Source organism: Pleurodeles waltl, chromosome 2_1, assembly GCF_031143425.1.
Source record: "Pleurodeles waltl isolate 20211129_DDA chromosome 2_1, aPleWal1.hap1.20221129, whole genome shotgun sequence".
In the NCBI taxonomy this organism is placed as follows: domain Eukaryota; kingdom Metazoa; phylum Chordata; class Amphibia; order Caudata; family Salamandridae; genus Pleurodeles; species Pleurodeles waltl.
Window position 1 is genome coordinate 752,316,871 of NC_090438.1, and position 19,823 is coordinate 752,336,693.

The following is a 19,823-nucleotide window of genomic DNA, read 5'->3' on the forward strand; positions in this document are numbered from 1 at the left end:
TAATGGATAACTAATATGCTGTTTGGTCCTAAGCCAGGAAGGGAAATAAATCTGGTTCAGATCCAACCATTGTACGCCCTGAGATGCTAAAAATGCCATCTGATAGTTGAACCAATCTGGAAGAAAAGCGGCGGGTTTGAAGACCATGTTACCAGACTGCATTTCTTCAATGTCAGTAGACATTTTTAACATCGAAATCAGGGAGTCAATGGGTAACAAGAAGGGCTTGCCTGCCCTGCTGAAGTGGAGTTGGAGAGGATGGATGTCCATTGACCCTGATACTTGAGGTAGGTTTGGAATATAAGACCATGATCATTTTAATATAGATATCCCCCAGGTTGCATCTAGTCAGAACGTCCTCCAAAAAAGGCCAAGAAACCTTGTCAAAGGCCTTCTCCGCATCCAGAGCTATAGCCGCTGCCGATGGGGCTTTTGGAACGGTTGGTTTGTCAATGACATGGGAGAATAAGCAGATATTATCACTTGCTAACCTTCCTCTTACAAAGCCTGTCGGTGAGGAGTGAATTAACTTCGTTATTAAGGGGGCACGGAAGGACACTAACATCTTAGCATACATTTTGGCTCCCATGTTTATCAAAGAAATCTGCCTACATTTTTTTTGGGTCTGAGGTGCCTTTCCCCTTTTTTTGGAATACCAACAATAGTCTCCGCTGCTGTGCTAGATACTGAACTAGTGATCGCAAAGTTAATAACTATTTTTTCTAGCATGTCAATGAGAACTGAGCCAAAAGTCTTGTAAACGTTTATGGGGAGGCCATCAGGACCAGAGGCCACCCCAGATGTGATGAGCCTTCTGTATCTCCCTCTGTGCTATAGGTTCATTCAGCGTTTAGTTGTCTTCAAGGGAGAGAGCTTTTAATGGATGGTAGATTGAATAAATGTTAGGCCATCTTCTTTTGAGGTGGTTACTGAAGGAGCATGTAAGTCGGCATTGAATTTACAAAAGACATGGAGGATGTCAGTTTTTTTGGTTTTATAGGTCCCAAAGGATCTCCAATACTGGAAATCAATGAGGAATCTTAAATTTTAAGTAAACTGCTAATGTTTCCCCTGCTTTATTTAAGTGAAACAGTTCGTTTCCTTTTTGTGCCTGAAAACATAGATATGCACATGAATTTACAATTTTATTGTATTCATATTTCAGTTTCGTTCATCGAGATAAGGTGGAAGGATCCCTCAAACCTTTGAATAGAACATCTTGGGATTTAATGTCTACCTTTAACTTATCCAGGAAGGATCTAATTTTTTTGTTTTTCTTAGACATCGGGCTTATTACCTGCCCTTTGAAAAAAAAGCATTTTAAGATGTCTCAAAGGATGACTGGAGTAGCAACAAAGGAGGTGTCCTCAAGGAGAAATGTCAATTCTTGGGCTGGTTCCCGGACATCAGCATGTTTTCAAGAATTTCAGACCTCAATCTCCATAATTGTTTTTTAGGTTAGGAAGTGGGGTGCAGAACTCTGAGTGATAGAGATAGCTGCGTGATCAGAAACAGTTGTGGGTACAATGTTAGCAGATAAGGTGTCTTGTATCAGGGCATTATCAACTAGAATGTAATCGATTCTAGAGAAACTATTGTGAGGGGGGGGGGAGAAGGTGAAGTCACTACCAGTGTGGTTATGCAACCTCTACATGTCTGCTAAGGCATGTGCAGTGCATAGTGAACGCATTGCCTTGTGGGCCATAGGAATTCTATATTTAAAGCCTGAGTGCCTATCTAGAATCACATCCATTGGTAGCTTAAAGTCACCTCCCAGAATAATGCGGACATTCGTGGGTTGGAGGGCCATCTTGGAAACAAGAATAGACCAAAAGGTAGGATTGTCTACAGTTGGACTTGTTTGCTACAGTTGGACTTGTTTGCTATAAACATATGCACCAAGTCCCCGGCATGAAGTCAGGTAATTATTCACCTGCCACAATCGTTCTACTCCGACGTAATGAGAGAAATCCCAGAAGACCTAGATATCAGTGTAACAACCCCATTATTCTTTAACACAGCTGGGGGACATTAACAGTCCTGCACTCAGCCACTGTGCATAGAGAGCACTTCTTTAAGTCCCATCTTTGTCTCTTGTAAAAGCATAATATCCCCTTTCAAAGAGTGACAATAGAAACCTTCATGCGCTTCACTGGATGGTGCAACCCTTTTTGTTTAAAGAAACTACTTTCAGCATAGACCTAAATCTGAGAAATAGCACCATAATGAGTAGCATGGTGCAAGGAATAAATGTGGCCCATCTAGCAGCATAGATGAATGTGTCTTATGAGGAAAAATATAGCTATGAAAAAAGAAGAGCTCAAAAGAATAGAGGAGAAAGAGAAAAGACAAAACTAAAAAACAAGAGAACTCCCTAAATACGGGAGGTGCACCCCAAACGGGCAAAAAAGTGTGGATTGGACAGTGGAGTTCCCACGCAGTAGGAAAAAGGAGCCCACCTCTTCAACACCTAAAAAGCAAACATGATATTAGATGGGCGGGGTATAAACATAACACAGAAATCAAACAAACATAGCTACTTTGAGTCATAAACACTAAATCTATTTGCCAAGGAGAATGAAATCTTTAATAACAGATAAACGAAGGAGCGGATCTATAAATAGACAGATATCAAACGTCTATTCCCAGCACTCCTGGAACGAGCTCCCGATAACAACAAGCAGGGCAAGCAGACCTACAAGAAACCCTGCAAATAAGACCCACCGTCCGAAGAAAGAAAAAACCTAGCAGAGAGCATTAATACTCAGAATACAAAATAACTGAAAAACAAGAGCATTACTACTGGAACTCTAAACACACAAAAAAAGAACCAAAACAATGATCAAACCTAGACAAGTCAACATAGAATTTGTGGATCAAGTCAGCAGCACCTAAAATGTCCACATAAGAATATGATATGAGGCTGGAGGTGCAGGATTTGAGTGGCACCCCCATAGCAAGACAAATGAATTGTCCAGAGTGTTGAAGAACTTTGGTGGGTAATATGTAATAGACACACATACAGCAGGATCAAAACCCAATGATATGAAGATGTTGAATCCACTGCCCCCCATTCAACTGTGCATTCAACCGGAACCACTGGCCAAATGTAAAATATGTACAAACATTGAATACTGTCAAGGAAAAAGCGTGACCCCCCCATCCCCAACCTCCGTATGGACAAAGATGCAAACATATTAAATGGTAGTCAGAGTCTTAGAAAATAATAAAATTCTATCAACACATTTGATAAGTTCACAGGGGTTACCAAACTAGAATAGAGAGACAGTGAACAATAAAGCCAAAGCTCCAAAGAACTTGAAAATCAATATAGCAGCGACTCAGATGAGATGTCATCTACGTTCATGGTCAGTAAATAGCTCCACATAAGCGTCTCACCTAACAAGTTAGCCACGCTTTTCATTGGTCTCTTCCATCTGGGTTTCAAAGGTGTTGTTAAGGAAAGTTACCCATTCCGCCTGTTCAAAGATGATGTATGAACAACCCTTGAAGACAGTTCTGAACTTGGATGGGCCTACTAAGGGGTGTTGAATCAACCATTCTGCCAGAGTCTTCCTGAGGGCTAAAAAACTTTCCTCCTTATAACCATATCCCTTGCAAAAGCCTGAGAAATGGAGATCTTGGCGTCCTTCCATTGGACTATCTTGTCCTTCCTTATGTGTGCTAAAATCAACCGTATTGATGACAGATGTTTAAAAATCAAAACTCGGGGCTTGGTGTGGGCTTGGATCTTCAGTTAGGAACCAGATGAGCACATTCTATCTCAAAGTGTCTACCAAACGAAAGACCTAGTTTTTGGAGGGAGCTATTTTCCCAGAAAGTCCACCACTGTGGGGGGCAGTGGATTCAACATCTTCAGGAAGTCCAAAAAGTTGAAGGTTGCCACGACTATTGCGATCCTTTTGGCCAGTAATATTAGTCTGAGCGAAGTTATCATGTCAGTTCTGGCCAGGCTTTTTGTTGGGCAGATATACAATCTTCTGCAATACCAATTCTACTCTCAGCATTCTAGACATTCTTAGACTAAGATCTTTAAGATCTTTGCAATTGCCAGATGCCTCAATTCATAAGAGATAGGTATTGGTTTTGGTTGTTTGAGCTATGTAATGTACCTTGTTCAGTCTCTTTATAATAGTGTCTAATGTGGAAGAGTTATCCTGTTTCTCCTTTAAAGGATATTCCTGAAAAAAGGGTTCTTGTTTTTGTCCTCTTAAGGTTGCCTTTCCTTTCCTTTTGCTCTTTTGAATTTACCATTATTAGCCCCCAAACATGACAAGTAACATGATGTGCACCTGGATTCAACAAGAATGCAGGACCTTTTTAAAGTTTATAATAAAACACATTGACCCACGTCTGGATTAGCTGCAGAAGAGTTGTTCAAGCTTGTGTGACCCAGGATAAGCAAGGAAGGGAGGGGTCCTAAGTCAAGGAGGAATATGATCAAAATGCACTGAAGCATGAAGATATGAGGAGACAATAGACATTGCGATAACCGTGATAAAGGAGTGAAATGCAGGAGAATTTAAGGTGAGGATTCAGACAAAAGAAGCATGAGGTGTGCACAGCAGGTCATTAGTTAGCTCAAAGGCCAAGCAATAGGCCCACAAACGGTAACAGACCTGGTAAGACAAAACACATGCGCACTGAAGAGCAACAGAGGTTTGTAAGGAATATAGCAGAGTCCACGGAATGAAATCGTTGAGCTGAAAGCCACATTCATGGAGTTATTAAAATTGCGTGAGTAGACTAGGAAAGGAGTTGAAATGCTAGCCAGTAACCTGTGACATCACTGCATTGTTGCAACACCGCAAACACCTAAGGAGCACAGGATTAGCACTGTAGCATCATTTCCCAGAGCCTTGATGAGTTGGGATCCTCCACCTTTGTTCTCAGTCACTCGTGTGCCTCTGGGACATACAAAGAGTGGTGTGGTGCCTCCTTGCACCATGCCATCACTGGTGTCAATGCTGCAAATGAGCCTCAGCGTCTTGCATCAAGGATCATGAAAGGTGCCTCCACCTTCCCGGCGCAGTTCAATAAATAGTCAGGCCGGGTTCAGGCACGTGATCATCTGTGTGCTCTGCTCGGGGTTGATTATAGAGTCATGCCGAAGGGGCTAGCAGGCCCTCCAACGGTCAGATTTGACTTGCTACCAGTACCAAAACTGTCAAGTAGTGGTGAAGAAGAGACGGGCTCTTGGGAGCTCACAAAGGAGCTGCCGTCTTCTGCGCGGGCTAAACCACGCCTTTTATGTTAAAACATTTCTAATAGTTCCTGGGCAACGGTGGGACCTTTATAGTATAACACCATAATACAGGAATCATCAGAAACCTGTTACCCTTGTGAAAAACCTGACTGAGCAGAGCCACTTTTATTTTTTCATTTTTTTTTCCTCATGATCCTTTGAGCAAGAACCCTTTTTTTATTTCAAACAGTTGTTATTCATTTTGATGAAATACAGCATAGGCCTGATATAAGAACAAAGAGGCATTTTTGCAGATTAAGATATTCGGGTTCATTGTCTGATTAGAACTATAATGAGTCACTCACATAAATGATATTTTATATTTGAGTGGGTAGTACCTAAATAAATTACAGTACACAAAAAGCACCTGTGCGAAAGTAGAGAAGAGAGGAAGAAAGAGGGGCGGGTTAGAGGCGGAACGGGAGATGGAGGGAATGCAGCGTTCTCTTTTTGGAAGTTCAGGGTGGGTTAATTGTTTATTCACACTCCCGGCAAAACCTGTGCAGCCCACACTAACCAAGTGTGAAAGGAAATGTTGTAGTTTTTCCAGTTAGCAAGTATTGTTTTGACGCCTATGGTGAGCAGGATAGCTATGAGAAAACAGCATTATGTTAAAAGACAAGATATTGTGTTTAGGTCTGATGAGCCGTTTATACCTACTGAGACTATTGTATGTGATAAAGATAACTGTATGTCGAATAGATTCGAAAGTGTGGATTCAATAGTTTGCCATGATGGAGTAATGTGTCTGCAATAGAATAAAAGGTGGTCTAACTCACCTGTGGAATGGTGACAATGCTAGCAGGCTGCTGAAGGCAGGAGGCCTCTTTTGTAGAAGTGTTCCGGAGTCCAGATGCTCTGTGTGTGGTCCATAGCTTGCATTGTAGGATAAAAGGAGAGATTTTATGTTGTAGCATGGATTTTCACATTTTGAGCCATTGAACTGTTGGGATGAGGTCAACGTTGTGTGTAATACAGGATTTTGTCCATGTTTTTTTTAAAAAAAAAATTCTTCTAAGAGTGATGGTTTTTTAAAGTGTACTATAAATTATAGACACTTTGTGGTTTTTAGTCAGTAAATTTTGAAGAAAGGTTAGGCAGTCCACTTTGTGTTTTTGTTTTAGTTTCTAAGAGCGACTTTAAAGAACAGAAAGTGATAAAAATCGATTGGGCTGGGCGGAGGTTGAATTTGGAAGTTAATGTGGTGAAAGGAAGCACATTTTCCAGATGTATAATGTCCCTAACATACAGTATGCCTTACAAGGCCTATCTTTCCCAGAAGGGAGGTGTAGAGACTAGTTTAATGTCTGGGTTGACCCATAGGGAGGCTATTGGACCTGGGCCTTTTTGCAGGGTCATCTCCAAAAAGTTTGCCTCCTTCCTCCTATTTGTTCTGACCTTTTTGTGTTGGCTTTAGGACTCTGGGCACTTTACTGCTGCTAACCAGTGCTAAAGTGCATATATATGCTCTCTGTCCAAATTGTATTGGTGATTGGTTATCCATGATTGTTATATTTGATTTACTACGCAAGTCCCTAGTACAGTGCACCATGTGTGCCCAGGGCCTGTAAATCAAATGCTACCAGTGGGCCTGCAGCACTAATTGTGCCACCCACATAAGTAGCCCTGTAAACATATCTCAGACCTGCCACTGTAGTGTCTGCAGTTTTGCACTGCCAGTTCGACCTGGCAAGTGTGTCCACTTATGAAAAAACTATTCAGTGGGGCACATCCACAAGACAGTGTCTATACTTTGAAGATAATCTGATATCTTATTGAGACAACATGAAAGATCCTAATGAGTTCTAACTAGAATGCTTCTAAGATTTATCTTCCTTTCCTGAAATGTGTAAACAAACAGTAACTGACTAAAGAAAAAAGACATATAACGATGTAAAGCTGACCAAGAAAAGAGTATGTCCATGCAGATAGAAATTTTAATACAAAAGAAAATGTCTTATTATACACATAAACATATATACATATAAACACAACATATAGAGTAAGAATGAAAAGCCATCAGCCGACACGTGTTTCGTCCTAACTGGACTTCTTCAAGGCTGAGAAAATCACAACAAACAACAATCAATCACAACAAATATATATGTACAATTTTATACAAACATTAAAAAATATATATACATCTAATGTTTTGTTCTTTCATTTTCCAAAATACAAAGACAAATGAATTTTTTAGTCAATTGAATACACAAACTCTTAAATATGCATCATATTTGTAATATGACTCTTGATTTGAATCTGAACAAGAGACTACATTCTCATTCGAATTTTCTATATGTCAGGGGGACCTTCTACTGCTGTACTCTGTATGTTTACTAATGTGACATTTCTGCACAGATTTGGGGTAAAAATTACTTTGCCATCATGATACTAGATGGTTTAAAATTTATTTATTTTGTTGGCAGATAGATCTAATTTGTATCCTCTCATAAAGTTTAAAGTTTATTGCTATACAGCATATTACCGAAATGTTATATGTTATAATGAGATTTGACATATGGTGATTGCCACTTAAAAATGGCCGCCTTAGCTTTATGCAGTAGACAGGATTTCATCTTCGTTGTTTAATAGTTTCTAGTGAATACGAACTACTTGAAAATGGCCGCCATTTTCATTATGACTAGGCGAAAATCCGTGGTCATTACTCACTTTAGGTTGTTAGTACGGCTGGTGTATATGTTGAAGGATATGATATATTAAAATCGCCGCTTTAAAATGGTTATATAGGTTATAGACGACAATCCGTTCTTATTGTGTGGTAGTTTTTACTAAATACGAACCACTTCAAAATGGCCGCCGCGGTTTTATAGGTAGGCGTATGTCCGTTTTCACTGCTAATTAAGTCTGTTTGAGTATGAACGCGGCGCTTAAAATGCCGGCGAGGGGCTTGCACTCACCTTAAAAAAGTCAGGAAGAGTGAAACGAGGCACACTAGCCCTCGACGTTCTTGCCGAGACACATCAGTAAACAGGACCGGGATGTAATAAAAAGAACAGAAAGAGGGGTGTATAGGTAAGTGTATAGCAGAAGTCTGGGAAATGTATCTTATGCAACTTAATGAAAAATGGAGCCTTATTGGAATGTTGGCTCCATTACTAGGATATTGTGGAGACATTGGTACAAAGTTTGCTAGATGGGTGGATGATGATTACATAGAAACTGAGGCCTTTCTAGAGAGGACACTAGAGTTATTCTAATTATTTGTATTTCAGTTGGTTCCTCAATACATGAGGTTTGCGATGCCCATTATTTAGATTTATTTCGAAGAAAGAAAGGAGGTGACTGACTGTGGTTTAAAACAGGTCAGTAATGGCATTATAACACATTACATTTGCATTTCTCGAAACAATTTTTGACAAGCGAAAGGGGAGTAATAAAAAATAAAAAATAAAAAAAATTCTTTCCCCCCCTTCTCTGTAGAGGATGATAGATGGGATATGAATATACGGACATAGAAGTGAATAAAGGTATATATTTATTAGACTCTCTTTCCTCACCATTACACAAGGAGGTTTTATTCTGGGTATCAAGCGGTCTAATTCCGAAAAAAGAGAAACTTTAGATATGAAGCGATCTAATGCCAACAAAAAAGAAATTCTTTCACACTTGGGCTTGCATGTTGCATGGCTGACTATTGATGTGGCTGTAACAGACCTCTATTCTTGGAGACATGGGAAGTATTTTATACTATACCGTAGGATATTTTAAATAAACACTTTTACCACTGAGGTTGGGTGGTGGTGGTTCTCTTCCTTTCCTCTGTAGTCTCTTGTTCAGATTCAAATCAAGAGTCATATTACAAATATGATGCATATTTAAGAGTTTGTGTATTCAACTGACTAAAAAATTCATTTGTCTTTGTATTTTGGAAAATGAAAGAACAAAACATTAGATGTATATATATTTTTTAATGTTTGTATAAAATTGTACATATATATTTGTTGTGATTGATTGTTGTTTGTTGTGATTTTCTCAGCCTTGAAGAAGTCCAGTTAGGACGAAACACGTGTCGGCTGATGGCTTTTCATTCTTACTCTATATGTTGTGTTTATATGTATATATGTTTATGTGTATAATAAGACATTTTCTTTTGTATTAAAATTTCTATCTGCATGGACATACTCTTTTCTTGGTCAGCTTTACATTGTTATATGCCTTTTTTCTTTGGTCAGTTACTGTTTGTTTACACGTTTCAGGAAAGGAAGATAAATCTTAGAAGCATTCTAGTTAGAACTCATTAGGATCTTTCATGTTGTCTCAATAAGATATCAGATTATCTTCAAAGTATAGACACTGTCTTGTGGATGTGCCCCACTGAATTGTTTTTTCATTATTAGAACGGGTCTACTTCTGTAAACCCGGTATTACACATCAAGGCAACGATGTGTGTCAGTGTATGAGCACCCATAAATTTATTATTATACACTCAGAATGTGCATTTATTTCAAGTAATGAGTTGCCTTTTGCTGTCGATTAAGTGTGTCCACTTGCCAGGCCCAAACCTTCCCTTTTACTACATGTAAGTCACCCCTAAGGTAGGCCCAAGGCAGCCCCATGGGCAGGGCATCAAAAAGGTAGGACAAAAAGGTGTGTTACATGTCCTGAAAGTGAAATACTGCTATATTTGGTTTTCACTATTGCAACACCTATTTCTCTCATAGGTTAACATGGGGATTGCCTTTAAATATCTTTTAAGCACAGTTTGCCATTGAGACCAGAGGGAGATATGGAGCTTGAGGTCTCTGATCTCACAATTTGAAATACATCTGTTGGTAAAGTTAGTTTATAGATTGACTGTTTGAAAATGCCACTTCTAGAAAGTGGCCATTTTCTTGGTTAACCATTCTGTGCCTCTGCTTGGCTTCTGAATCAACGTCTAGGTCTGACTGACAGTTGGGCTGTTTGTGAATTCACTCTAGGCATTGACACAAAGAGAGCTGAGGGGTGTCCTGCATATCCTGATGAGTCTTCCTGGGCTAAAGTGGGAGGGAGGAGCTGACATTCGCACTTAAAAGGACTGTGCCTGATCCCTTACAGTATAGTCTTGAACCCCCTAGAGTGTGGCTGGGGCAGGGCAATGAAGAGGCAGGTCTTGTGCACTACAAAGACATTGCTTTGAAGTTTGCCTACTTCAAAGGTAGAAATGAGTATAAGTATTGGGCTGCTGACCACACAACTTTAAAACACTTCTGTATCAAGATGAACCTCCGCCAAGGAGAAGAGCTGTGAGGAGGGGTACTGCGCCTTTGGTGTGTGTGCTTTGCTGGGTTGGCCTGCAGTTGATGCTTCTGCCTTAGAGAGGGCAAAGACTGGAACTTGGTGTGTATCTCGCTTATGAAGTTTCTGCAAGGGCTTGGATTGAGCTTGGACATCAAAGACTTCATTTGCCAGCATCTGGCTTCTTGCTAGGACCCCTGACTTGCCAAGTGGTACCACATCCAGTCCCTGGGCTCCTGTAAGAGGAAGCTGGCAGAACCAGAGTGAAAAAACACGCACTGGAGCCGAGCAGCAGAAAAAACAATGCAGCCCCTGCCTCGTGGCTGTAAAATTGACACATTGCCTGCCTCGCGGCTACAGAAATCAATGCATCGCCAGCTCAGCGCGACCTCATGGTTGCTGTATGTCCAGATTTTCCACGCATCGTCCCTGGGCATCAAATCTTCATCATCACTGCACGATCCCGAGGCTGCCTGCCCAGAAATCAGCACATTCTTTCCCTGTAATGTAAGAATCGATGCATCGCTTATCCGGCAAGGAGAGAATCGATGCACGGCCTCACTTTCGAGTAAGGAATCAATGCATCGCTTGATTTTCTGACGCACTCTCGCCCCTGCTGCTTTATTTTTGATGCAAAACAGGTACTTTGTGCTAAAACAACGCATCAGTTGATTCTTATGGATTAAAACTCTTTTTAACGTTAAAAATTGACATGTTTTCTTGTGCATGTTGGATCTTTGTTTTTTTTGTTCTTGTTTGATTTAGACAAAAATTTGATATTTTTCTAAACTGGTGTGGACTCCTTTTGTTGTGTTTTCACTGTGATACTGTATGTGTTTGTGCAAATACTTTACACATTGCTTCTGAGATACACCTGACTGCTTGTGCCAAGCTACCAAGGGGTGAGCAGGGGATATGTGAGCTGTGTATATCCCTTACCCGGACTAGAGTGAGGGTCAATACTTGGACAGGGTGTAAACTTACTGCCAAGTAGAGACCACATTTCTAACAGAGGCCAAATCAGAACCTTTTATTTTATGAGTGAAGTATTTATCTAATTTTGTGATGGCAGAGTTGGAACCCTTAATAATTTAATAAGAGTGTGTTACTGTGATATTTGTGGTTGTTAAAGCATTTAAGGCATTTATAAGCGATAGATGAGATAACGTTTGATTCAGTGTCTACTAAGACAGGATGGTGTGGTGGGGATGTATAAAGCCACCAAATGGCTGCTTTAGCTAGGAAGGCTGTTCGATAGTTCATGAAGTTAGGTAGGTTTATTTCATCTTGTAGTTTTCTTAGTTGCAGTTGAGATCCTAGGTTTATTACTTTTCCAAATGAAGGCTGTCAATAGGGCATTGATTGAGCTAAAGAAGGGTATAGGACGGTGGACTGAGAACACGTTGAGAAAAAAATGAATTTGTGGAGCAATCATCATTTTAACAGTTTCTGCCCTACCCCACCATGTGATGAATTTTGGTGACCATTCTATTGTAAGTTTCCTTTTATTTTTGAGAGTAGGGAAGATTCTATGTAAAGTTTAGTATCTGATATAGATTTCACAAATTCTATTCCCAGGTATTCTAGTTTGTTTGGTTGCCATTTGAGATTGAAATTATAAAATGGAATATAAGGGCTCTTGGATTGTTGTTGGTGGATGAGGTATGGTTTGGGATTCTGTGAGCGCTTTCAATCTCGAAGCATGGGTCGAAAGATAGTTCAAGAACCTGCGGGAGCTAAGATTCCTAGAAGGACACACAAGATTGTTATATTTGATTTACTACACAAGTCCCTTGCTATTTTCTGTGTTTTCTGGTAAGCTGCGAATTCTAAGGTTGCCTCTTCTGTTTCTGTCTTCCAAGGCTGCTATTTCTTTTTATAAAGTTTTTCTTCGACAACGTTTCTGCATTTTGAGTGGTTGAGTGTTGGCTGTCCTCTCCTGCTTGCCCTGGATTCAGCTTCTTCCATACGATTCACCAAGGCACGTACATCTTGCCTGAGACTGCCCATTTTTTATATGAAGTCTGGATAGGGCTAGGTATTGCTGGGAGCTGAATAGCAAGACTGGCGAGGACTGTTGCAATCCTGAGGGTTCTCGCACGCTGTCAACATAGGCAAATCTGGTATAAAGGGAGGACCTCAGAGTGATCCAGAAGAATCAACTGAATGCAAGTTTACCCATCTTAGAAGATGTAACTAGAGTTAAGCTGCTTCATGCCCATTAAATGAGGCAGGTGCTGAGGCAATAGTGCAGCGCGAGAGCTGGAGCCATTGCAGTGTCACGATGTTGAAGAAATACGGTAATGGGGGACAACTGCTTTGTAAAACAGTACGTGTCTTGCAGAGCGTACTGGACAAGTGGTGAAATATCTTCAGGACATACTGCTCTTGGTAGTGGAGGTGCTCGTCAGTCCTGGAGTGGTGACGGGTGCCATTTTGTTGTGCCGTTACATGCATCGCTGGGAGGCTCGGAAGTCCATTGCGGTGCGGAGTCACTCCGTTGCTGAAACTGCACTCGCAATAGCATGACGGAGGCCTGGAGTGCTTGTGACCACCTTTCCCAGAATAGTCAGTCTTCATAGGGTTCCAGAAGCGGTGGAGTAACAACTCCGCTTGGCTCTGCTTCTGCGCCGCCATCTTTGTTGGGTGCTAGCTACGACCACCAGCAAGAAACCTTTTTTGCCTGAAATGTGCAAGTTGTACAACAGATTGTGAATGATGCAGAAAGAGTCGCAAATCCATAATTATGCAGAAAATGTCACAGAATCGCCTAATCGAAGTGCTCCTGATTAACAAATATAACAATAATAAATCTGCAAACTCTTTGCGGTTCTTCGACGTTATTTTGTCAGAGCTTTTCCACGTTGCAAACAAATAAGATAAAACAAACTTGACTGACTCCTCTGTGCTAATGTGCCATGATGTTTTTCTCATTACATAGGTACCACTTCCAGCCCAACCTCCAGCTACCCCGTTTTCTTTTATTATGACCTAAAGTTGCATCGCATCTTGCTTGTTAGTTCTTTTTCTAGGGCCAAGGCCTGAGTGTACTTTTCCGGATTATTAAAAATAATGGGCACATCAGTAGTCTTGGTTCTACATGACATTTCACTCCCAACCCATATATATTTTACCATTTTAACAGACTTTACCACTTTCCTTCGAAATAAGCCAGGCGCAGGCCAAGCTGAAGTTTTATTAGTTCTAACTGTATGGTTGAATGAATTATATCCTTGTATTGAAACAATACTGGCGGCCCAACCCACAAACAAGTGTTTTTTTTGTTTTGTTTTTCGCCGTAACGTGTTAATTTCTGCTTCTCGTCACCACTGCTGCGATCTTCAGTTTTGCTTTATGTTGGATAAAGACCAAACTTGTCTAAATGGGTGGGCATTATGGGCCTGTTGTGATCTCAGCAACACTCCATCCCTTCCTGGATTTGTGTTGGTGTCTTACAAAGTGGCCGAGTAGAATTTTCGGGCATCTAGCCTTTAAAAGACAAGGCACCCTTTCTCTAGAAAGTAGCTCGATCTGCCACCAATCTCCAATCGTATTCCCTCCACCACTGGTACCTTCTGATTTGAGGGTCCAATAACTGTGCCACGGACCCTGCATCTTATTTACATATTCGAGGTGAGCATGAGAGGGGCTCAGGCAGGGTATAGACTTTACAACGGCTCTGAGAACTGACTACGCAGGCCTGGTCAATATAATCGTCATCTGATGGGTGTCACATTAAGATATAAAGTGGGGGAAGCTCTGCATTAGGTTAATGCAGATATGCAACTGATAGATGCATACGTCGTTTGCGCGTTAGATAATATGGAACAATACAGAAATAAGTGGCATAATCAATCTTGTTAGTAGTAGGGCCCTGGATATTAGGAGTGCAGAGCTCATCTGTATGGGATTCTGAGGTTTCCTATTTCCATAAGCACTAAGTGCAAAAAAACAAAAAGAACAAAAAAACAAAAAAAGCAAATGATAGACAAATCAATTTAATTATGTTGTAGAGGACGGCACAGTTCCAAAGGCAACCTGTTTTTTAGTTAGCACCTTCAAGATCTCCATTCTGTTCATTGTTATTTTTTCGAATATATTAAATGCTGGAAATATTCTGTAGCTTTCTTCTAAATTGTTTTTTTACTATTGTGTTTCTCAGCTCATAAGGACCATGATTTTATTAAGAATGTGACTGCGCATCTGTTCGAATGGATGTAGATTTGTACCGAATTGATATCAATTATGTACAAAGGGCAGGCAACAGCATCTGGTTAGACATCTGGGATGAGATCTGTGGCTTGGCAATAATCCAGACAGAGAAGTAAACGAATGTGTGTAGTTGTTCACTCGTGACTGTGCAGCATTCCACTCACAATTCGAGTTTCCTACATCTGTTTTTTTTATTTTGTTCAGTTTACAGCAATGGGAATTCCTCGTTTGTAACAATATTTTATCAAATCTTTGATTATAGGAAAATTGTCGGGTTTTTGTTTTGTTTTGAAGCATTAATAGTATCTAAGGAACAGAACGAGGTGTGTTTAGTGGAGTGTTGCTAGGTTGGGCAGTGGGATTGCCCTCCTCTGTTGTCCTTAGTTAGTCCTTGTCATGATATCAGGCCTCATCCTCTGGGCCCTTGTGGATGCCGCCCCCTCTAGGGTTACGCAGACGGCTTATTGCTCTATCCCTAGCAGGCGGCGTCTGGATAGTAGCTGGATGGAGTCATTGTGGTGGTGCCACTGATTCCACTTCCTCAGGCAAGTGGCCTAAGAAGATCCTAATGCTCACAAGGAATGGCAGTCATGCTAGATAACACTCTGTGTATTAAGCTTCGTCTCTTAGATTTGCCTCAGAGCTAAGTTCTCACTTGACAGACAGCCATGTTTCTTCCCTTGGAATATACAGATTAACATTTGCGTTCATGGGTTGCTTCTCAACTGCTCTTGGTAGGACGTTTTCTTCATCTAGTATTCCTGAATTTAATTTATTATTTGAAAGGTTCTCTGCCTTCCTCTTTGATGATTCGTTTCATAATGATGCACCCGTTGAGACAGAATATTCCTCAAAGACGTTTGCAAGTTTATCAGTGTGTAATTTAACACAAAAGCTGCATGAATCTTTACCTGTTTGCACCCAGTAAAGTAAAAGGAGCTTGCACAAGTTTCGGAGGGGTGTGAACAAACAGTTTCTCAAAGTCTGTCAAAGGTATGGTCAGCTTGAGATTTCTATCAGCTGTGAAGCATTTCAAATTTGTGTCTTCACTCGAGAAGCAGGTGTTGTGTTCCTGGGGTAGGACGAATGATGTGCACACGTGTGGATTTGTCAGTGAAGGAAGTGGGGGACTTTGGGGTGCATATGGTGAAAGAATCTATGACCCCTGCTGTTCCCTTCCTTTATAGCTTTAAACTAGTGACCGTTGATGTGGAATTGAGAGCACCACAGTTGGTGTCCAGTTACTTTTTCTTTCAGTGGTGTTAACTCACAGCCTCGTAATATAAGCTGGGAGTTGTGGCGCATCTTTGTAGTACAGAAAGGGTTTACACTGATGTTTCACCTCTCGTTGTTCAAGCCTTACCCTTTCTCCAACTTTAGCAGATTGTGCACTTCAAGGGAATTCACTTGCTTTCTGATCTGACTTAGATCCAGATTTAAATACAAAATAGGCACTTCAAGGGCAGGTTTTTCTTCTGGGTTGCAGACCTGATCAGATGAATCCAGTCCAGAACAACCCAGCTCAAAATAGGGCCTCCCCCAATCCTAGTCTACTATCGTCCTCTTTCTATGTTTCTGACTCTTCGGTAGTTAAAATAATTGGGTCCACTGTATTTCAATGGAGAGTTTGGCCTAGATTTTTATTACAGGGTCGCATAAAGAAGAAATACATCTTAACTACAAAAAATGATGATATGCCTACTAATGCACCTTAGAATGATTTGGAAGTGCTAAATTCGGCACTAGGAATGGGGCATCGTTCAGACATGCAGCTGGCAACTTTCTTGCCAACTTGTGAATCTTCTTTATAGAACATTTTTTATGTATAACTGTCCTAGAGAGCCATTGGTGTGAATACCAGATTTTAAGTCCGATTATACATTGCTATGATGTAACAACAGTGGGAAGAGCTACTGTTTCTTTGCCCGTTGTTTTCCAGCTAATCCTTTGGATATACAGGGTGTAAGGCCTTTTTTAAGAATGGTAAACACCAGCGGAGAACAGAAAGTGGAAATATTAAGCCTGTTAATACAGCTTTGAGAAGTGTATTTGTGCCCCGGGCCGCCCTTAATAGTCATTCTCATGCAGACTCCTTTAATATTGAATCACATTGCAACTGGGCCAGCAAGTGCGGAGGGGGAGGGTGTAATGCTTTTACAAAACAGACTTCGATTGTGTCGGCCATTTTGTGCAGATGGTGCAAAGGGAGCCTTTTATGTTTAAAGGAACACTGCTTAGAATTAAATGGCTACTAGCTCTCACACCTTCATGCCCTTCTTCAAGCATAGATTACACGTAGGTAGTGAGGCCGCAGTCTAATGTGCGCTGTTGTTTCCAGCATTACAGGCGGAGCATCACTGCTAGAGAGAAGCTGCGCCTTGTGCTCTGTAACTCGCCAGATGCCGTCTTCATCAAGAGGCAACAACATTAACAGGTCAGAGGCTGGGCTGGTTAGGAGGGGGGGGGGGTGGATGGCACAAATTAGCACATCATCTGAATCTGGACAGGTCCTTTGTGCTGCATACACTGGTGCTAAGCAGCCAAATAAGATCTTGGGCATCGCTCTGATGGCTTCTGACTGCCTTCACCCGTCCTCATTGCGCCAGGTTGGCGCTTCGTTATTTCGGATGACCACTGTGAGCCTTGCTCATCAGACTTACTGATGCAGAAAACAAAACATGCAAGCTCTTACAGAGCTGTGCTATTTGACGCTCACACACAGCACTCATTGTGTGAGCCGGGCAGGAATGCCCTGGCACAGATCCAAGCGTGAAGTCTAGCTGAGACTAGCCAGTGTAGAATGGAGGGATTTAAAGTGTGTTCTAGTAAGCACAGTGCATGGTACCAACAGAACTCATGCCTTCTGCCATGTTTCTATGGTAAATGGCAATTTTTTAATCTCCCTAACGGTTGGTGAGCTTGTTTCAGTCTTAAACGCTTCTGGTTGAAAGCAGAGTCTGCAGCAGGTCGAGTCTGCACACTCGCTGTGCCCCACTGTAATAAGGTCCATAGGCAGTGCTTATTTTGTGCAGGTGCTTACAGGTGGTGGGCACATGCATTCCTGTTTCCAGACAGGTGATTATTTTTTATCATGAGAGAAAGGAAGAAAAGAGGAGAGGAGGAAGGCAAGGGTAAGAAACTGTTAAAAACAACCTGCAAAGTAAGATAACAACACTAGAAGTGTAGATATGCGTTAGATGGCGTCGTTTGGTTAGATTAAAACAAAGAGCCTTGGCATTTGGCACCCAGCGGCATTCATCAAAAGGCTCCTAAAACACTTCGGGGCCGCGAACTTTAAAATTCAGCACAGCCCTAAGAGAAGAGTCCAGAGCGGAAGCGGAAACTGTACCGGAGGGTGAGACAGTGAGCACAGATTCCATGCGAGTACACCGCTCAGGCATCAGCCTCTTGGCCCTTCTTATTAGGCCAAAGTGAAAAGAGGTTTTTCTTTGATTTATCAAAATTCGGGTCAAGTAGGCACTTAGACAATCCTGCCAAAGAGCTACCAAATGTGCAAGGATCACATGATACTGGTGACTAACCGAACAACATTTCACTTTTCCTAAAATAAGGAGGCGCAGGCTCGCAGAGGTAAAGGTATTTAAATATGTTTGAAGCAGGAGAATAGAAGAGAACAAGAAAAGGATATGCAAATGTAGCTCAGTGAATGACCTGGAGCACTGAGACACGAGAGGAGGGACAGGTAAGGAAAGCAGTACAATTACATAAAGAGTGTAAAACGCAGCTTTGTCAACATTTTTACTTACTAGGCACCTTACAACGGAATTGGAAAATATTTTTTTTTTCTAATATGGGTATTTCTATAGCTATTGTTACCTACGGGTATATCTGAGGAGGAAACCTAAGTCCTGTTGTTCAGAAGTACAACACGCTGACACGTCCTCGATTGAGTTGCGCTTTATAAACTCGAGAAATCAATAAAATGGTAACACGAAATCTAGACCGACCTATGTGTTTTTTATCTACTTGAGTAAAAAAAAATCTTATTTAAGGCCTTGGTCGAGCCGAACGGGGCAGCATTCTGTACGAATTTGTTGGAAACGTTGTTTATTGATGGGAAGGGGGTAGATACTGCTCCGGAAAAATGTAGAAATGTGAAAAAGATTTTGAGCGTGAATTTGCTCAATGTGTTGTGTAGATCGAGGTCAAAGGTTGCATCCACTCCTTCAACTTAGACTACCCCAAAATTGGATGTCGTTGGCTTTGAGTGATATGGTAACTGGATAAGACGGGTCAAAAGATATTGGTTGACATAAAAAAAGACTTGGGATGCAATATGCTAACAAGATAGTTAGGTTGCCCCTAGCATAGTATTTTATTTGTGGATGGTCTGTTTCCTGAAAAAAATCTGATAGTATCCCCATGTGTGCCATAATTAGACAGGTTTAGCAAGCTTCCCAGATATAAGATTTACTGTAAAAAGTAAAAAAAAAAAGGTGGAGCTGCTGTCAATCAACTGTACAAAAGAAAAATTCTTCTGGCGAGCTGTCCCCTCATGAACCCTGTTGGGAACGTATGTCCATGTGGTATTTATTTATCATGTTTTTGCTAGTTTGGCTAAAAAAATAAGACATTTACAAAATTTAGAATCTCTTCTAGATAGCCTGATCTCAAATGAAAAAGGTAGCATTTGTAAAAATGGTCTCAGATGCCTTCTTATTGTATCGCTTTTGTGGAGAATCCTAGGCAGTTCCATTAGCGGTTCCAGATAGTTGATTTACTGAATCAAGATGTTGTCTGGAATGACATACACCAAGAATTAATCTGAAGCAGATCCATGGTTCTGGAGGAAGGGATGCCAGTCCCAAAACTCTTCAGGCATTCTATCAAGTCCAATAACTAGCTGTGAGAATTTGAGAGTGGAACCAAAGTATGAATTATTGGACCGATTTGTGCGTTCGTGATGTTGGGATGAGGATGAAATAAAAGCTTGAAGGGGAAACTTTATTTTGTACAAGTCCAGACTACTGGATTATCTCATTTATTTATAAATTGTGCACTGCAATATTTCCTCCAGGCGCACTGAATAAAGTATAGACAAAGTATGATTACTTTACAAAAAAAAAAACAGGATTAGCAGTCAATA

At 41.0% G+C, this 19,823-nt stretch overlaps 1 protein-coding gene across 1 annotated transcript in view; it reads left to right on the forward strand.

Moving 5' to 3' along the window:
* The window catches only part of SLC22A23 (solute carrier family 22 member 23), a 480,925-nt gene that overhangs the window by 246,983 nt on the left and 214,119 nt on the right, over positions 1-19,823 (forward strand). The window lies entirely within an intron of this gene.